General features: G+C 51.1%; 1 protein-coding gene across 1 annotated transcript in view; it reads right to left on the reverse strand.

The window, feature by feature from the left end:
* ADAMTS2 (ADAM metallopeptidase with thrombospondin type 1 motif 2) overlaps positions 1-16,886 on the reverse strand; it is a 254,955-nt gene extending 238,069 nt beyond the window's left edge. Inside the window, exon 1 of the mRNA XM_023518769.1 lies at positions 16,498-16,886. The gene's annotated coding sequence lies outside the window, so the exon portion shown is untranslated. The remainder of the gene's footprint in view (positions 1-16,497) is intronic.
* Between the last annotated feature and the right edge of the window lie 1,868 nt (positions 16,887-18,754).

Here is an 18,754-nt window from a genome sequence, read left to right on the forward strand (position 1 = left end):
TGAAGATTTCTAAACTCTAAGAATATTATTAATCCAGAACAAACAGGTCCCAGGTATATCTGACTAAATGGTAACCTACTGTCGTTTGAATTAAAAGTCTCCCTAGATATCTCTAATAACCTGCTGTAAAATACAGTGGAAAAGACCCTATTCATAATGGCAATAAAAATCTAAGTCTCTTTAGTAATAAATCTACTGGGATATATTTTTAAATATTTCAATCAATGTTCTTATTTCCATGAGAAAATTAAACATCATGAAAATGTCATTCGCTTGTTCAACAAAGATTTGCTGAGGTCCTGCTGCAAGCTAGACACTATTTTAGGCAGTAATAAAGAACCTCTTATGATATTTCATTAAAAATCAAACCCAAATCCATTTGGAAAATGTACAAAAACAGCCAAAACATGTTTTTTAAAGGCATGATGGTGATGCTTGCCCTATCAGATATTGGAACATACTGTTAAACGAGAGCAATTAAAGAACCTGGGACTAGTGCAAAGAAAAACAGGCCAGGAATAAACCAGATAACCTCCTTGAACTTCATGGGTGATGGAATATGTATCTCAAAGGCAAGAGGAAAAAGTGAATTGAGGGGAGGGGAAAGGGTGTACTCTCGCTTAAGGGTATATGGCACACACTTCCTGGGGAAGGGCCACAACTACAACAGAGATTCTACTTAACAAATACAAACATATATAAACTAATTGTTTATACCCTCACATTAATCTGATTTTTTTTTTTTTGAGACAGAGTCTCACTATGTCACCCTCGGTAGAGCACCGTGGCATCACAGCTCACAGCAACCTCCAACTCCTGGGTTCAAGCGATTCTCTTGCCTCAGCCTCCCAAGTAGCTGGGACTACAGGCGCCCACCACAATGCCCAGCTATTTTTGTTGTTGTTGTTGCAATTGTCATTGTTGTTTAGCAGGCCCGGCCTGGGGTTCGAACCCGCCAGCCCCAGTTTACATGGCCAGTGCCCTAACCACTGAGGTACAGGCGCCAAGACTAATCTGAAATTTTTTTTTAAGTGAATTAGCAAAGAAATGGTGTTGAGACAACACCAACAGCAATTTTGAAATATAAAACAATACTTAAAGCCAACACCTTATACAGTACAGAAAACATACTTCACTTGAATTAAAGGATTTAAATATTTAAAAAGCAAATCATTATGGAGCACTTCCTCAAAAGGCTGATCATTTTCTATAGCCTGAGTAAACAGAAGAAATCAACAGGAGCAGCCTGGCAAACCTGACCAGAAGAAATGAAAGCCAGCAAGGTAGAATAAAAGGGAAAGCCCTCCAAATACTACACACCCACCCAAGCTAACAGAGGGTTAATGACTAGTACCTACCTATGGAGAAACCATCAGCTTCACAAGAGGAAAGCTGGGGGGCAGCAACCACCAGCTATCAAAGAAATACAAAGTTCAACAATGACCAGGAGAAACTGCCCAGGACCAAGGGTCCCTGCCAGCCCAGCCTCCTCTGCAGGTCTAGAGAAGCCAGGTGGGCACCTTAAGGCTGGTTGGGGGAAGGTTGTGAGAAGCAGGCTGACACCAGGACAGAGCAGGCCTCCATCTCCCCACCCTCACCATGCCGACCAGGAGCATCCACCTCAGCCACAAAGTGACCACAGCCAAGGCTGCCCCAGCCAGAGCAACTCTCAATGGCCAGCAGCCTGCTGTGGCTTTGGTTCTTATGCTCCAAGTCCTGAGAACACAGGAGCCCCTTAAAGAGATCAATGCACCAACTTCAGTGACCTTCATTGTGGGGCAGGCACCTGGTACACCCTTCCCCCTCCTCCAGTGTCTGCCATCCTCCATCTGGGGTGGGTACCTTCCACCCTCCACTCTGTCCACTCCCAGACAGCAGAAGCTGGCCTCATGCTCCCTCTTGCCTGTGCACCCTCCTGCAGGACACCACCTCCACAACCTTCCATTGCAGCCCTGGGGCAGGGAACAGTCCAAGAGGACCACCCTCCCTACTGAGGACACAGCCAGGGAGGGCCTGGACACCCTGACGTGGGTGCCACTATGGCAGGGCAGGAGCACAACCTTGACCTTGTTTCCTGGGAAACACAAGAACTCTGCACCAGGCTGGGAAGAGGAGTTAACCCTCCTTCACAGCAATTAACCCTGCCTGTGGGTGGAGGGACTTACTATACCTCTGAGGAGGGCCTAGGTTTTATCTGGATCTCCAGCTGCAGTGGAAGGAGCCATACACTGAGCTTTGTGTGACCTGAGGTGGGTCACACCCCCCTCTCTGTGTCACGATTTCCTCACAGTTCCCTGTGTGCCCACCGGTACTGGGAGCTTTTGGGTGGTGTCACAATAGGTAATGTGTAAACAGGAAGGTGCAAGCAGGCGGTATGCAGCTGGCAATGATGGCCCCCACCCAGGAAGGGTCTCTAGGAGTCCTAGCTAAGGAAGGACTGTGGGAAAGGAGAGGACAGAGAGATGGGAGGGGAGGTTGGAAGAGAGGAAGAAGGGAAATGGGAAAGGGAGAGGGGGATGAGAAGTGAAGGGAGGTGAGTGGGGAGGAAAAGGGGAGAGAAAAGAGGAAGGGAGGAGAGGATAGAAGGGGAAGAGAAGCTGGAGGAGGAGCAGAGAGGGAGACAGAGGGACGGGAGCGGGGCTCTGGGCCAGACCCAGCACTGGCCCTCATGGGACAGTCTCTGACACTGCATTGGGGGCTGAGCTCCAGCCTGGGACCCCCTTCCTTCAGGCAGTGTGCGGGTCTACTGTGATCTGGTTTCACTCACACCACTTCTGACACCAAGTGTGTGGCTTTTATCCTCACCCCAACCAGTTCTCCACTAGTCTCCTGACTAGTGGACACCAGCTGGCTGTCCTGATTCATCCCAACATCGACCCTTCCTAGAGTCAGTGCAGACCCCACAGATTAAGGGCTTCAGTCCCAGAAGATCATTCCCCCCACCCCACTTAAAATGCCAGTCTTAAGTTCCAGGTTTACACTTGCACTTCTGACCAAGTGGCTCTAAATTGGGAGGTTGCCATACTCCCTCCTCATTTTCCATAAGGGCTCATAGAACTTCGGAAGATATTTTACTTACTGTTAACCAGTTTATAAAGGATACAACTCAGAAACAGCCAAAGGGGAAAGGTGCATAGGGAATGGTGTGGGAAGGTGTGCAGAGCTTCCATGCCCCTCGGGGGAGGGGGGGCAGGGCTCCACCCTCCCAGCACCTCCAAGTGTTCACCAACCCAGAAGCTCCCTAAACCTTGGAGTTTAGAGTTTTTTTATAGAGGTTCTATTGCTCCCCTCCCTAGAGGTTGGAGGAGTGGGGCTGAAGTCTCAATCCTCCAGTCCAGCCTTGGTATTTCTGGGGACCAGCCCCCATACTGAAACTGTCTAGGAGGCCCCCCACCATTCATCTCACTGGCATGCCAAAGACACTCCTGTCACTGCAGACTCCAACGGTCTTAGAAGCTCTTGCATCAGAAATCAGGGGACTAAGACCAAATATTATAATTAGAGATGTTCCTGTCACCCTTACCACTCAGAAAATTACAACAGTTTCAGGAGTTCTCAGACAAGGACCTGGGATGAAGAACAAATACATATCCATTATATCACAGTTATCACAGGTCTTGGACAAGCATTCTAGCCTATGAGAAACCCATGCTGTCCCAGAGGACTAGACCTTAGCTCAGGGCTAGGGAGCTCAGACCAGTGGCCAGTGGCTGGCCCTGGAGCAGACAGGGACAGGCACGGAAGGGGAGAGGGCTGGGTGCCTCACAGGGCCTGGGGACCTGGCCGGGGGGACACTGAGGAGCACCATTGTGTCCCAACTGCCCCCACTCTGTCCCAACGGGGTCTATAGGATCAGTGCCCAATGCCCATGGGGTTCTAGGTGCTTGTGTGTGTGGACAGCACAGTAACAGGTGCTAACTGCTAACCTGGGAGTCTACACCCCCATTTCCTGCCCAATTCCCTGTGAGGCTGGGTCTTGGGGACAGACATGGAAAGAGGCTGTCTTCCATGTGCCAGAGCTCTAAATTTCTAAGCAGGAGACCACCTGGTCAGAGAGGGTCTGAAGCCTGTGACCCGGGACCACACAAGACCTGGCTGTCCCTACTGGCCATCGCACCCTTCCCCTCCCCCCAGGACATTCCAGCTGCCTTGCTTCCCTTGGCTCCCTCACTGACACATGCCCTAGGAGGCAAATGGCATTGCACTTGGGGAAATGGAGGGTCACAGGCCAGCAGGAGGAGAACCAAGCCCCAGCCCTGATCTGTCAGACCTCTCTTGTCCTGGCCTTCCTCTAGGTCACTGGGCACCCATCATGCTGTGCACAAGATCCTCCCTTGTGGCTTCTGAAAACCACAGATCCTAGGTCCCACCCAGGTCTAGTAAATCAGAATCTCTCAGGGTGAGCCCAGGCACAAACACTTTTCAAAGCTCCCCAACTTCCATGCCCATCAGTGGGCAGATAGATCACACAATGAAAAACAATTTTATTTTCTGTGGGACAGGCCAAAGATTTCCTCTAATGGGAAACTGTCTTTGTTTGAAAAAATATCTTCTAGAAGCATATGGGATAAAAATTTAACAGCAGGACTAGGCAGGCTGGGGGCCATGCCGGTTGGTGCCAACACCACAGAGCAGAGGGCTGAGTCTGTGTCAGACACAGGAGAAGAATCCAGGTGGTCTGCTCCAAAAAAGATGGACAGAGCCAGGAAATCAAGGTGGAAGTTTCCCCACACACAGTCCAAAGAGCTTATGAAGATAAGCCCTGATCTCCCACAGCCACGTATGTGGCAGGGAGGGACTATTCCCTCTACCTTCCTCAGCAAAGCTGCTCCCTCCCCATAAATGCTTCCTGTGAGTGGGTTATGACATCTATAAATGGGGAGAGGGGTTCACTTCTGGGCCAGCAAAGAGGTTAAATGAGAACTAGCAGCACACCTGAAGCTGAAAACATCAGCCACAGGCAACACCTTGGAGAGGGTGGGGATATGGTGTTTAGAGTTAAGGCATTTTATCTAGATTTCAGCTCCTTTGCTCATAAAAATGGCATCTTAGGAAACTAGAATTGAGAGGATATTGCCTTCGCGTGAAATCCATCTTAATCCATGAGCAAGCATTATATTAAACAGAGAAACACCAGAGGCATTCCCATTAAAGTCTGGCACAGACAAGGATGTGCATAGCCACTGCTGTTATTTAACATCACTCTGAAGGTTCTAGACAGTGCAGATTGGAAATGAGGATCCAAAATTATCACTGTTTACAGACAGCACAACTGTATACCTAGAAAACCCAGGGGGATCTACAAATATGCACTGTATTAGAATTAATGAATTCAATCAAGCTGTTTAATAAAAGATAATTATATAAAAATCAATAGCCTTCCTGTGTACCAACAATACACGGAAAGGACTGGATTTGAAATGGCGGAAAAAAATATCCTTGAGATAACTTTGATTATAAAAAAATGGATGACATGTAGAAAAAAGCAATATTAAAACAGAATTAAATAAATAAGGGGAAAAAACCATGTTCCTGGTAAATACTCTAAATTATGTCAATTCCTCCTTTAATTAGTTTCTAAGTTTAATTTACTTTCAATCAAATTCACAAGGGATTTTTTAACCTGACAAAACAATTCTAAAATTCATTTGAAAAAATAAACAGATGTGACTAGCCAAGAAAATTTGCAAGAGAATAACAGCAAAGGAGGAAGAATCCAGCCAGATGTTCCAACAGAACATCCCAAAAGAAATATAATTCAGGTTTTATACGTAGCCAAACTGAAAAAAAACAGGTGAAATTAAGTAATGTATTTTACTTAACCCAACATATCCAAAATGGTATCATTTCAACCTGTAATTAATACTTTAAAATTATCTATGAAATATTTGACTTTCTTTTTTTGTATTAAGTGTGTATTTTACATTCAGAACACCTCTCAATTTAGACCAGCCATATTTTTTTTTTTTTTGAGTTTTGGCTGGGGCGGGGCTTGAATCTGCCACCCTCAGTATATGGGGCCGGCGCCCTACTCCTTGAGCCACAGGCACTGCCCCAGACCAGCCATATTTTAAGTGCTCAATCTCTTCATATGGCTTATAGCTACTATACTGGACAGCATAACTTCAAGGTACCTAATACTTGATATTGAAGCCTTAAAGCTCTAATAATAAACACAATTTAGTTTTGATACAAAAACAGACTGACAAAAAAATAGAATTTATCTGTAGTATTTCTCAATATGAGGTTTCATTTGCAACTAACTAGAAATGGTATGTGTATAATCCATATCCATATGCACATGGTGAGATGCTATCTCTACAAAAAAAAAAAAAAAAAAAGATTAATTAGCCGAGTGTGGTAGTGTGCACCTGTAATCCCAGATACTCAGGAGGCTGAGGTGAGAGGTCCCCTTGAGCCCAGGAATGTGACATTGTAGTGAGCTAGGATCATGCCACTGAATTCTAGCCTGAGTGATAAAGTGAGACTGGGTCTAAAAAAAAAAAAAAAACTTATGTATAATATCTACCAATAGGTTCACAGCTCCTGAAACACTTTTTATCATGCCTCCAGAAGCTCTGTCCCAATCAGAGTGGCCACTTACAGGCCCTACACAAGCCCTGCATGAAACATAAATACACTTTACTTTTCAGGTAGTTCCAACCCCTGCTTTCAAAGGGAAAATGCCCAGGCTCTAAGGCAGCGGTTCTCAACTGTGGGTTGTGATCCACAGGGACTGTATTAAAAGGCCACAGCATTAGGAAGGTTGAGAACCACTAAGGTGAATTTTGGTGTTCTGCTCATAGAGCTGGTTCCTTAAGCCCAGCCTCTGCTGCTACCTGCTTCCCCAGCATGGAGTTTGCATGCCAACTCTCAGACAGGGTCCCAAAATCATCATCATCCAACCATGTTTTTAGGAATCTAAGACACACATTTTTCATATTTACCACCGCCAATCTCAGGATGCAACAGTGGGCCTTATAAAGTGGACCCCAACTCAGCGTGGCATTCCTATTGCCATCACCTCACTTGCAGCATCAGCGTTTCTTGTCCTTTGCCACTCACAATGACTTCAAAAAGTCACATCGGTGGCAAAAAGTTAGGGTGTGGGCAAAAAGGTGCAGACGTAGCAAAGTTTGCAGCCTTGGCATCAGTGAGGCAAATACCTATCCCTGGAAGAATGATCACTACTTACACTTTACCAAAGAGGGAAAGACACGGAGCAGTGGATGAAGCTGTGCTATCCGTAGTACTGTACTGAGTTACTCTGAGATGTACAAAGCGACAGCAAGGCAGGAGAAATGGGCCACTCAGGGTGAGGAGAACGATCAGAGCAAACAGGGGCTGCAGGAGCTAGTGCCAGTGCCTCAAGGGAATCAGGATCAAGCTGTTGAATTGTGGTTTAAACGGAAGTGTCTCCTCTTTCTTGGTGGCATATAAAGTAACAGTGTGTCCTGTAATTGATGGCAGCTTAGATCCAATGAAAGGCAGAAAAGGCAAACGTTGAGGCACCCTCAGGCCTAGAATAAGTGCTTGTTGTTTACCCATCCTTCCAACTGTGTTGATGGATCCCCTTTTGCCATCTGAGGAACTGAAGCTTGCAGCGTTGCAGTGCTTGTCTGGACTGCACAGCTGTGAGGGGCAGAGCTGACCATGTGGCCTGCAGCAGCCGCCAGCCCACACTAACCCCACTGCCTCCCAGTGTTAACTACTGAAATGTTCAGGGTGCCATGGAGACAGTATAGAACCTGCCTGGTCTCTTCACAGGGCTCAGGCCTTGGTCCTATATGCTAAGGTTTCTTTTGCCTCTGAGCAGAAGCTGTGTGCTCCACTCTGCAGGCCCTGGAGTTGATGTGCAATGTAATTGAAATTCACGGATGAGCCCGAGGAGCTGGCTCCAGGCTCAGTAATAACTTCTCCATATTAATGGCAGCACCGCAGACCCGGTGGACAGCTGACATTTAATATGAAACATACACAGCAGAGTGAGAGGCTCCTACCTGGGTCCTCCAATGCCAAAGCACCCATCAAGGGTGAGGCGTAAGGAGGCACCAAGATTTACAGGGCTGAGGACTTCCCCTCCCTTCAGTGTCCCCACCTCAGGACTTGACCCTGCAGGAAACCCCCACCAAGAACACACACATATCCACATGCATGCACACACACATATATACTTGAATAAACACAGGCATCATGGGCACATGCCCACATACTCAAAAGTGCACCCACATCTACAGAGACGCACTAAACACCCAGACATATACTCACACACATGCATATGCTCATACAGATGCCCACTCAAATACACGCACATGTACACACTCATAGCGCGCACACACATGCACACATACATGTATATACACACTGACATACAAGACATGCCCGCACACACACTTCCCATGCACACAGCCAATAGCCTGCTGTGTGCTGGTAGCAACACAGGGTCCCCAGGGCTGCCCAAGCCAGAGAGTGAGGTAGAGGTAATGAAGGACATATCTGCCTGCCCATCCAGACCCAGAGTCCCAGGAGGGGCCCCATGCACCCTTGTCCCCAAGATCTCCAGAGACCAGAGTGGGGATGCTCAAGCCACCAAGTAGTAAAGCCAGCCTTAATAAGTGGATGTGCCAGGTTCTAGGGTACATCCCAGGGCTTAGTGTGGATGATGATTCCTCTGTTCCCATGGCTACAGCACTTGCAATCCTCACAGTAAGATGAAGACCCAGCCTTCTCCACCCCTCAGCCGACTCTGAGTGAGGGTCTGCATTCACTCACCCATCACTCATCACTCATCACTCATCCCTCACTGGGGACATGGAGGGACAGGGCAGCTGAGGCTAGCAACCAGGCAGGAGGAACCTGAAACCTACCAACACCTGAACGAGCAGCATCATTACACTCAGCAACCAGGGCCAAAAATGTACACTCAGTAGAGTGCAGGGCCCCGGGGAAGCAACATGATCCAAGTCCTAGGTAAAGCTGGCCTCCCTGGGCTCAGGCTCAAAGGCCACTGACTAGCCGTCCTGGCCTTCAGGGTGAGGGCCAGTTCCACTATGTCCCTCACTGAAAGATTCCAAGTGGAGAGGCCACCCCTACAAAGTTGAGCAACTCCATGGAGCCTCTGTTTCCTCCTCTGTAAAATGGGGACACAGTGGCTGGCTCACAATAGTACTGCAGGGTTTGGGTCCGAGGGCCCAAGCAGAGAGAGCTGGTGTAGACACTGATCCTCAGACCCACAGCTGAGGCTGACAGCTCCCCTGAGGGGCCATGCTGTAGCTGCTGGATTCTTTAGGCACAAACCGTAGAGAAAGCAAGCCACTACCCCATCATCTGAGGGTGAACCCGGTAGAGCACTGAACCTAACATTTCAGGCCACGGGAAAAGCACATGACTCAGTCCAGAGCCAATCAGCACATTGCATTCCTGGGCCACAGCAATTGGTTTTGAAAACATCCCATGACCTAAGCCTATCAAATCAGAGTGCAGCTCAGAGCTGTAGTAGCCACCTATGGCAATGAGCACCTTCTCTTTTTCACCAGGTCATCCTGCCAGGGTTGTATGAGGGGCCTGGGGACAGCTGCAGCCAGTAGTCCCCCAGGGAAGAGTCACACAGAGCAAGCAGAGCTCGTGGAACTTCACTAGGCCCCTGAATTACACCTACCCCATCCCACAAGTCCTCAGATGCCTTATTGGCTAAAGCCAGATGAGTCTGGGTTTCAGACCAAGGATGCCCCTATATCACTCTGAGGAGCCACCATGAGGCAGATGAAGGGCCATGGGCTGCCGCTCTGCCACCTCGGGCACAAGCCCCTGACAAGTCAGCCTCCATCTTGGCAATCACATCCCTCTCCAGCCCTTGATTGGGAAAGAGCCCCAAGGGAAGCCCCTTCCCTCCCACCCAATAGCTAGTGCCCAGTAAGAAGTGGTGGTAAAGTTGGCCAAGAGATTGTAGACGGCACAAGGGTGTGGTAGGGGTGGCTATGAAGTATGGCTGTATTCTTAGCAAGTTCCCGGGCACAGCCTCTGTCTGCGGAGTTGCCCCAACCATGCTGCTGCCAGCACAGCCCCCAGCACTTCCTCATCTGCCTCTAGAGCCCCCATCAAGGCCCATATGAGGTCATCACACGGGACTTCTCTACCCACACAATGACAACAGAAACAGAAATACGACACAGAAACACAGCTTCTCTGAAGAAAAATGGAATGTCCAGCAGCAAGGAGTCCATGCTCCTAGGGGCAACACCCACCCTGTCCCCTTACTTGTATCAGGTCCCGTTGGCCTATAAGGCATCTGAATGTGCAACTCCAGCTTTGGAGGGTCCCATAGATGGCCAATTTTAGCCCCCACTTTCCACCTGGGCAAACTGAGACTCAGGCGGGGAGGGGAGGTGGCCCAGGATCGTGTGATAAGTCATCAGTGCCCAGCCCAAGGTCCTCTAACCACCCACCCACCCAACCCTTCTCCACATGTGCCCAGGGAAGCTTCCCTTTCCTTACTTAGTTTGATTTAAACTAGGGGATCTGAACTCAGGTCTCATGAACCCCAAGGTTGAGGGAGGAAACCCATGGAAAACAGCATATATGTAGCATATATGTAATGAACTGCCATTTAGCTAAGGCCTACAGGATGCGGCAGGTAAATAGAGAGGGATGAGCGTCCAGGCCAGAGCACAGCTTGTCAAAGCCCCTGGGTGTCCAATGTTTGGGGAACATAAAGCTCAGTGAGACTGGAGCACAGGTGTGAGGAGGGCTCAGTGACAGACAAGGCTGGAGGCACCCAGCCAGGACAGGCGGGCCTTGAATGCCAGGCCACTAAGTTTGGATTTTTGTTTGTTTGTTTGTTTGTTCTAGGAGCAATAAGAACCACTGAAAAGCAAAGTTGTGGCATGAGTTTATGTATGGTTTACAAAATCACTGTGGCTGCAGTGGTGAGAAAAGGTTGCTGCACAGGGACCAATCAGGAGCAGCTGAGAAGCACAGGCGCTGAAACTGAGGCTGGAGGCAGGTGTGATAAGGAGATGGGGAGTAGAACAAGATCTGGAGAGCTCCAGGGTGGTGGGTAGCCAGAGGGAGTCGTGCAAAGGAGGAGAGATCCTAGGATTCCCTCCTATGTGAAAAGTGGAATCTAGAGGAGAGTGAGAGATCCACATAACTTGTGAAGTGTGAAGTGGTCCAAGGAAAGAGTCCTGGAGGCAGCTGAGCAGGCAAGTCTGGAGCCCAGGAGAACATCTTAGCTGAGCACAGGGCCTGAAGTCCAGGTGGAGGGCAACCACTTTCATCTCCCGGGCACATGTCCTTCCCCTTGCTTGTATGAATAGAACCCCTCTCTATTAGAATAGAACCCCTCCAGAGTCTAGGGATCTGACCCTCACCCTCAACCACAAAGGTCAGCAAGAAACTCAGGGCAGGCTTACACCATAACAAGAGGTTTAAAAATGGGCCTGTAACCCAAAAAGGGACAATCAGATCCCTCTCCAGGACTCTCACGGGTTATTACCCAGAAAAGAGAGCTTTCCATTTCAGAGAGATTGCCTCCTCAGAAGACAAGGAGCCACTGGTTACCCCACCTTGTGGGGGCCATTCTGAGATGAACACAGAGAGTAGCAGAGCTGAGAGATGGATGGCATGTTCTGAGTGCCTGGATTCAGCCATGCCTGAAGCTGACACATCAGGAACCCCAGATAATTTGGTCCATGACATCTCTCATTTATTTCATCCAATGTGAGCTGGTTTTCTGCCACTCAAACTGAGCACATGTTAAACAAGGAAGGTAACAAGCTGAGGAGGTGCTGAGCCCTCTCTTGGCAGCTGTGCAGATTGCTAACAACAGGTGCCCACCAGGTGCTTCTGCTCTGACCTGAGGAGCCCAACGCTTAGGGAACCCAGAGGTTCCCACAGGCCCACGTTGGTATTCCTGACACTCTCTCATTGCTCTCCAGGCACTGTGGCCAGGCAGGTGGGAGGAAGGAAGACCTATGAGAGGCAACTGCAAATCCCAGGCTCCCTCAGGCCCTAGAATTTGACCAAACCTTGGAGGGCACACTCTTCCCATTGCCCAGCCTATGGAGGCTTCCACCACTGGCCCTGCCCAGCCAGGCAAAGAGGTCCCCAGTGCTGCCCTGTCTAAAGAGGCAGAGAGGGGCAGAGTTGCTTCCATCCTACTAAAGTCCAGCTGCAATCACTCACCATGAGAAATCAGGCCACCGATAAGGAGTTGTAACCCAGAGCAGGTCACCAGCCAGTCTATGGGCCACTCAGTTATCAGGCTTGCTCCCAGGTCCCACTCACATTGACACCATGACTGAGAAGGTCTCCAGGAGTTGAATAAGAAAGGTAGAAAATGTTTTAAAGAAATATAGTTCTTTTTTTTTATTCATTTTATTGGCATACAAAATAAAAAAAAAAAACAATAAAATGTAATGAGCCTGGCCTTGCAATCAGACAGAAATGTTTTCAAATATTGGCTTGAAAGCTTGAAGCAAGCTATCTAGGCTTTCGTAGTTTCAACTTATTCATCTGTAGAATGGGGATAATAATATTGGAGGATTAAATGAGGCAATACAGCAAAGGGGGCTCAGCAAAGACCCTGGCACATAGCAGAGACACAGTACTAACAGGCTTCCCATTGAATTTTTAATAAGTGTGTAAAATGATATGAAATTAGCCCAAGAGATACTAGAAAACTCTTTCATAGCAATGTGATATACAATACTGCATTAAGCATTTTTTTCTCATGCATTGTAGAATGGCAAATTTTGACCCTTTCCTGTAAATATTATGAATGACATCTGTCCAGTACCTATGAAAGAACATTTATCAGCCTCTCTGGAAATAAGGTGCCTGGCCTAGTCACATGGCACTTCTTGAGGCTGCATCTCCACCTGACTCCAGTAGAATTGACACCTTAAGTGGCCCAGAGTCCCAATTTCTGGCAAAAACAGTCTCATATCATATCACCTGGAGGTCCAGCACCTCCTGCTGTCTTAATCTACAGGATTTTGTAAACCCCACACCTCGCTTCTCATGGGAGCACCTGACGCTGGCATAGACAGAATAATACACAGGGCTCAGCTAGAATTATCAGGAAAAGATAAAGGTCTAGCACTGCTTGGACCACTTGATCCACCACAAAGGGGCTCTATCTGAAAATAAAGCTAACACATGGGAAGGCAGAGGCATGAGGTAGTGAGATCCTAATGACCTGGCAAGAGCACCTGGATCCAGCCATACCTGAACACTTTTCATTATGTAAGCTAATAATTTCCCTTTTCTGTTTAAATTAATTTCACTTGAATTTTCTGTCACTCATAACTGAAAGGATCTTACCAATACAATGGCCTAAGAATCCCCTTATACTAATAATTAAGAGATTGCCATCCATGTTAAACAAAGTTACTACTGCCTTCCTTCAAAGCAAAGAAACATACTCAGATGTCTCAGGACCAGGCAAACAGATGAGCAAATGTGCATCCCAGGCCAGGCACAAGAAAATAGGCCAAAAAAGGCCTGTGGCACTTTAGACAGACATGTCCCACCTAAGCATCTAAACTTATGCCATGAGACCACAGCTGCCTGTCACAGCCTTGCATGTTCCTTCTGCTCCACATTTGCCTGGGAGGCTAGACTCACTTGTCCAACAAAGAAAGGGTTCCGTGGTCCCATCTGTGTGGGAAGTGCTGCCTTACATAGAATTCATGAGAGTTCTTTACTCCAGAACTTCTCCGAGAGCCTGGAAGACCCCCTTGACTCTTCCAGGGTAAATGCAGATGTGGCGCTTCCCACACTGGTTTGTCTACTAAACCTCACTTGCTCAGAGGAACTTATCATGCAGTCCTGCAGAGCCCTCTTGGAGAAATGGGGCTACAAAGCCATGCTTCTCAAAGAGTGGTCCAAGGACCAGGAGTACCGGCCTGGGAGCTTATTAGAAATGCAGAACCTCAGGCCCCACCCCAAGGGTGCTGCATCCATATCTGCATTTTTACAAGCCCCCCGGGACCTGCACGCACACTGCACACAGCATGCACACCTGCCTGGGTGTATTGAGGGATCTTCCATGGAAGGGACTCTGTGCAGCATAGTGGTGAAGGGCAGAGGTTGTGGGTTGAGTCCAATGTATTTATACGGTCCATTGGGAAGGCATTATTTGCTCCTGTTATTATTTCTCAGTGTCTTCCAACCCACCCAGACTTGGGAACACTGTGGCAGAAGGGGACAGGAAGAACCAGGCCAGACCCCTGCCAGCACTGGCTATGTGGCCTAAGGCAAGTTACTCAGCTTCCCAGAGCCTGAGTGCCTGGTCAGGGCTAAGGATGCCTCCCCTCTCTGAAGTCCAGAGGCACCATGTTTAAAGCCCCAAGTCCTTAACAAGGGGGCCTATCATGGAAACACAGAGGGGCTTAAAGGGTTAAGGAATTAATTAGTATAAAATCAGAACAGGCACATACATACAGAAAAAAGAGAAAAAACAGAAGAACCAAGGATTGCTGTCCCACTCTCTCAAAGCCACTGTTCACTGACAGCATTCAAAGCCACTCAGGCAAGCCTCAGCCCCTCTTCCAACCCCAGTACTCTTCCCATCTGTGTCTTGGACCTCTACCTGTGTATGTCCAGTAGATACGACACCTCAGCATCCTGTCTTCCCAGCCCAGTTCTCACCTGGCACCTCTGCACATGCAACACCTTGACGTGCCTGTCCTGCCCAGCCAAATTCACACCTGGCACCTCTGCACACACCCCTCCTTCTGCCCAGATTGCCAACTTGTGCCTTTTCCAGCTAGGCACACATTCTTTGAGACCTCCCAGGATGATATTCTCTAAGTCTTGATCAGAGTACCACAGCTATCAGCCACCCTGAGAATGTGAACCCAGAATGTGCATACCAGACCTGCTACATCTCTGACCAGATGTGTTTATCCCAGATAAGCACATTAAAAGGTGCTGGCTGAACAAATGAATCACCAAATGAACAGCTGAATTAATGATATAATGACAAAGCCTCCCTAGCACATAGGTGCTGACCCACCAATAGCTTACATCCACTTCTGCTCCCCCACCTAACCCCAAGCCCCAGATTTCCTTTCATTTAGGAAATTTACCTACAGTATAAAATAAGACATGCCTCTGAGGCCCGGGACATTCTCAGAGACAAATGGGGACTATAAAGGCCTGTCATTTTAATCTAACTCCTCCAAGGACATTCATAGTTGTTTGCAATATGCCCAGGTTCTAACTAAATCCAGCCAAAGGCAGTGATTTTCCAAAGCAACAAGTCACATTTCCTGTGTCTCCATAAAAAGAACGCCAGTGGTTGCGGGGCCCTAATGTAATTGCTGGCTCTGCAGACATGACAAGCCCCAGCTGCCTGAGGATGGGTGTGCTCAGGGGCCACAGGGCATAGGGAGCAGCCACTTGCTCGGAGCAGGAGTTCCCTGAGCAGCAATTAGAGCAGATTCCACGGTGGGTGGCTTCAGATGTCTGGCCAGCACCGCCTGCCTGACCATTGCACACCCAATCCAAAATAGAAAACTGCAGTGGCTTCTGCCATGTGCCAGGCCCCTAGGCAGCCGGACAGAGCACCGCCAAAGTCAGCTTCCTCCCTGAGCATCGATCCAGGCTTCTTAGAAGGCCCCCTTGTGCCAAGCCACGGTCCCTCTTGGCCCCCCAGAAGCAGAAGAACTCCCCAGGGCTCCAGTCACGCTGGGTGGCTTAGGCAGTCCCAAAAGAGACCTCCCCCCCAATCTGTCTCCTGTCCTTCAGGGGCTGCCCCTAAAAGATCAAGCAGTTCAGGAGCACTAGAGCCTTCATTTCCAAATACTCCCCTTTGGCTCAAAATAGAGAGAAAAACCAACTTTTCAAATAACTAGCTGGAGTTCAACAGGAAACCACAGCATAAAACCCAGTGGCTCCCAGTCAGTCAGGGAACAGAGCAACTCAGAGCCACTACCTACCCCCAGGACTGGCATCACCCACACACACAGAAACAGGAAGACTGACTACTGGCCCACATGCCAAAAAGCCTGGGACACAAGTATACTCAACAGACACTCTAACCCATATGAGCAAAACACCACAGACGCATACGTGCCCAGGAGACACAATGGCACGTGCATCTGTTCACACAGGTGCACAAGCACCCAGATAGAAAGTACACACCAATATTCCAGAACATGTGCAAATGCAGGCACTCACAGAGGTATACACACACCCCGACCCACACCTGGATGCAAGCCATAGACATGTGCAGGCATGCATGAGAAAGATGCACCTGAAAAGCATTATGGAGACCCTGGCCCTCCCCCTGCATAAATCATCCCTTGCTCAGACTAAGCAAAAACAACTTGCTTTCCAGCCAACCAGTCAATCGGTGCAGGTGGCTCAAGCACTAAAAAGGCAAAGAAGGTACTCAGCACAAGTCCTGTCCTTCCAGAGGACTCCCAGGTAACGGTTCACAAGGCTCAGGCAAGGACAGCAAACAAAAAAGAATGAGAAGTGGGTACTCACCAGACCATCGCAGTTGCTGAGTGCCACGGAAGAGGCTTCAGCTAGGCCGGCCACGTCCCCGACGTAGAGGCAAGTCCCACGCAGGGGCTCCACGCGTGTGGTGCCTGTTTCACCCTGCCACTCCACAGTGGCCCCAGGAGCCACCAGGCGGGAGTTGGGCCGCAGCCGCAAGTGCAAATCTCGGCCAAAGACTGTGACATTGTAGAAGAGGCGACTGCTAGAGTCCTCTTCGTTATCTCCGGGGAAGCTCGGGGTCCGGACAGGGGCAGCCCTGCGGGCTCGTACCCCCTCCCCAGCGGTTGCTGCCGACACCACGTGGGACACCAAGCGACCCTGGGCGTCAGTGCGCACCGGCACCGCCAGGATGCGCTCCGCTCCCTGCCCCAGGGGCCCGCCTGCAACGGGAAGGGGCGTTAGACCAGCTGAGACCTCGGAGCCCCAGAGCCCCAGCGCCTAGCCACACATCCCCCTAGAACCCGCCCGACTGTGAAAGGAAGGGGCATTCTGCCAGGAAACCCCCCAAAGCAACCCTGCACCTCCCGGCTTTCTTACAATCAGGAAGGGGCGTTAACAGTGCCACCACTCCGGAGCCCCATCGCCTCTGGGCTGTCCCCTCAGAGACCATCCTAAACAAAAGCCCTGCCCCCTGCCCTGTTTTGGGTTGGGGCTCGGTGTGCACCTCACAGTTCCCGAGGGGACCACCGCATCAGAGCGTCCCCCACCCCCTGAACCTGCCGTCCTTAGCAGGACTTGGGGCTGCTCGGAAGCCATTCCCAGTTGGTCCTCTACCCGTGCGTCTGACCCATCAACAGCCCCTACCTCCCTAACGCCCTCATCGCTGGCCTCCGGAGCGGCGAGGACTCGGCTTTCCCGATAACGGGTGGCCTGCCCTCTCTGGGTCCGGTTCCCAGTCAGCCCGCTGCCGACCCCCATTCCCCCGTGCGCACGAGGACAGGTAGGGGTGGAGCAGGGTCCCTCCGATCTCCAGGCATCACCTCGGAGAGCCCCAACCAATCCTCAGGGCCCAAGGCAAAGCTCTCCGCACCCGGCTCCTCCCGAGCGTCCCCGGACGCGAGCCCGAGCACCGCCTCGCCCTGGCTCCCCTGGACCCGCTGGAGCTGACTCTGCGCTCTCCGCCGCGGGGCTTTCCCGGCCCTCAGTCTCCACTCTCCGCGTCTCGGGAGGCGTGAGTGCTCCAAGGCGCCCCCCAGCTCGAGGCGCCCGGCTGCGCCGAGGGGCGCCCCCTGCGCGACCGAGCCGGCCCCGAAGTTGGCCAACTTGGCCCCGGGCGGGGCGCGCGGAGTTTGCCCAAGTCAGGCTGGACTACGCCTGGGGAGGGGGTGGCGGGGCGGGCTGGACTGGCAGACTGGCCGGGGTCGCGGGGTGTGGGGGCCGAACCGCACCTACCTGGGGGGTCGGCGGCGGCGAGCCTGGCGTTCGCGGGCGGCGGCAGCAGGAGGAGGAGCGGCGGCAGAAGCAGCAGCAGCGCAGGGCAGAGCAGGCGGCGAGCGGCTCCCGCCGGCAGATCCATGGCAGCCGGACTGCAGCCGCGGCCCCGCACTCGCAGCCGGCGCGAAAGTTCCCCGCGCGCCGCCCAGCCCACATCTGGGGGCAGCTGGAGCCGCCCGCAGCTGCAGCACCGCAGGGCGCGGGGCGGAGGAGGCGAGGCGCGGAGGAGAGGGCGGGGGAGCGCGGAGGGAAGGCGGGGAGGGAGAGGAGCGAGCGGGCGAAGGAGGCGGGAGGGAGGGAGAAGGAGAGCGAGGGGGAGGGCGGGGACGGCGGGCGCCTCAGCCTGCGGTGACCCGGCGCTTTTTGGCGCGGCCGCCGCCACCGCCGCCGCCCGCTCCCCTCCTTGCGCCGCCGCTGCCGCCGCCGCTCCAGGCTCGTAGCGAAGCAAAGACACCCTGAGGAGGCAGCAGAGAAACGCCACGGGCCGGGTCGGGGGAGCCCCGCCACCGGCCACCCTTGGCGTTCCCCGCGCCCTGGCAGCTAACAGCCTGGGAGGAGCGGGGCCGCCAGAGCATCCCCACCAGAGAGCCCTCGGAGCGTCCGGGTTCCACCCATCAGCCCTGGGAACCTAGGGCCCGCCTAGCCCTTTCTCAGTGCCCCGGGGCAGGACAGGGGCGTGGGAATGGAAGGGGGGAGGGGGGGAGGCTGACTCTTTGGTCCTAGGGGGATGATCAAGGCCTGGTGCCCCCAAAGGTAGAAAGATGTGGTTATAGGAGGTGCATTCCAGGGGCTACCCCAAAGATTAACT

Source organism: Otolemur garnettii, unplaced genomic scaffold (assembly GCF_000181295.1).
Source record: "Otolemur garnettii isolate 467f Iridium unplaced genomic scaffold, OtoGar3 scaffold00146, whole genome shotgun sequence".
Lineage (NCBI taxonomy): Eukaryota > Metazoa > Chordata > Mammalia > Primates > Galagidae > Otolemur > Otolemur garnettii.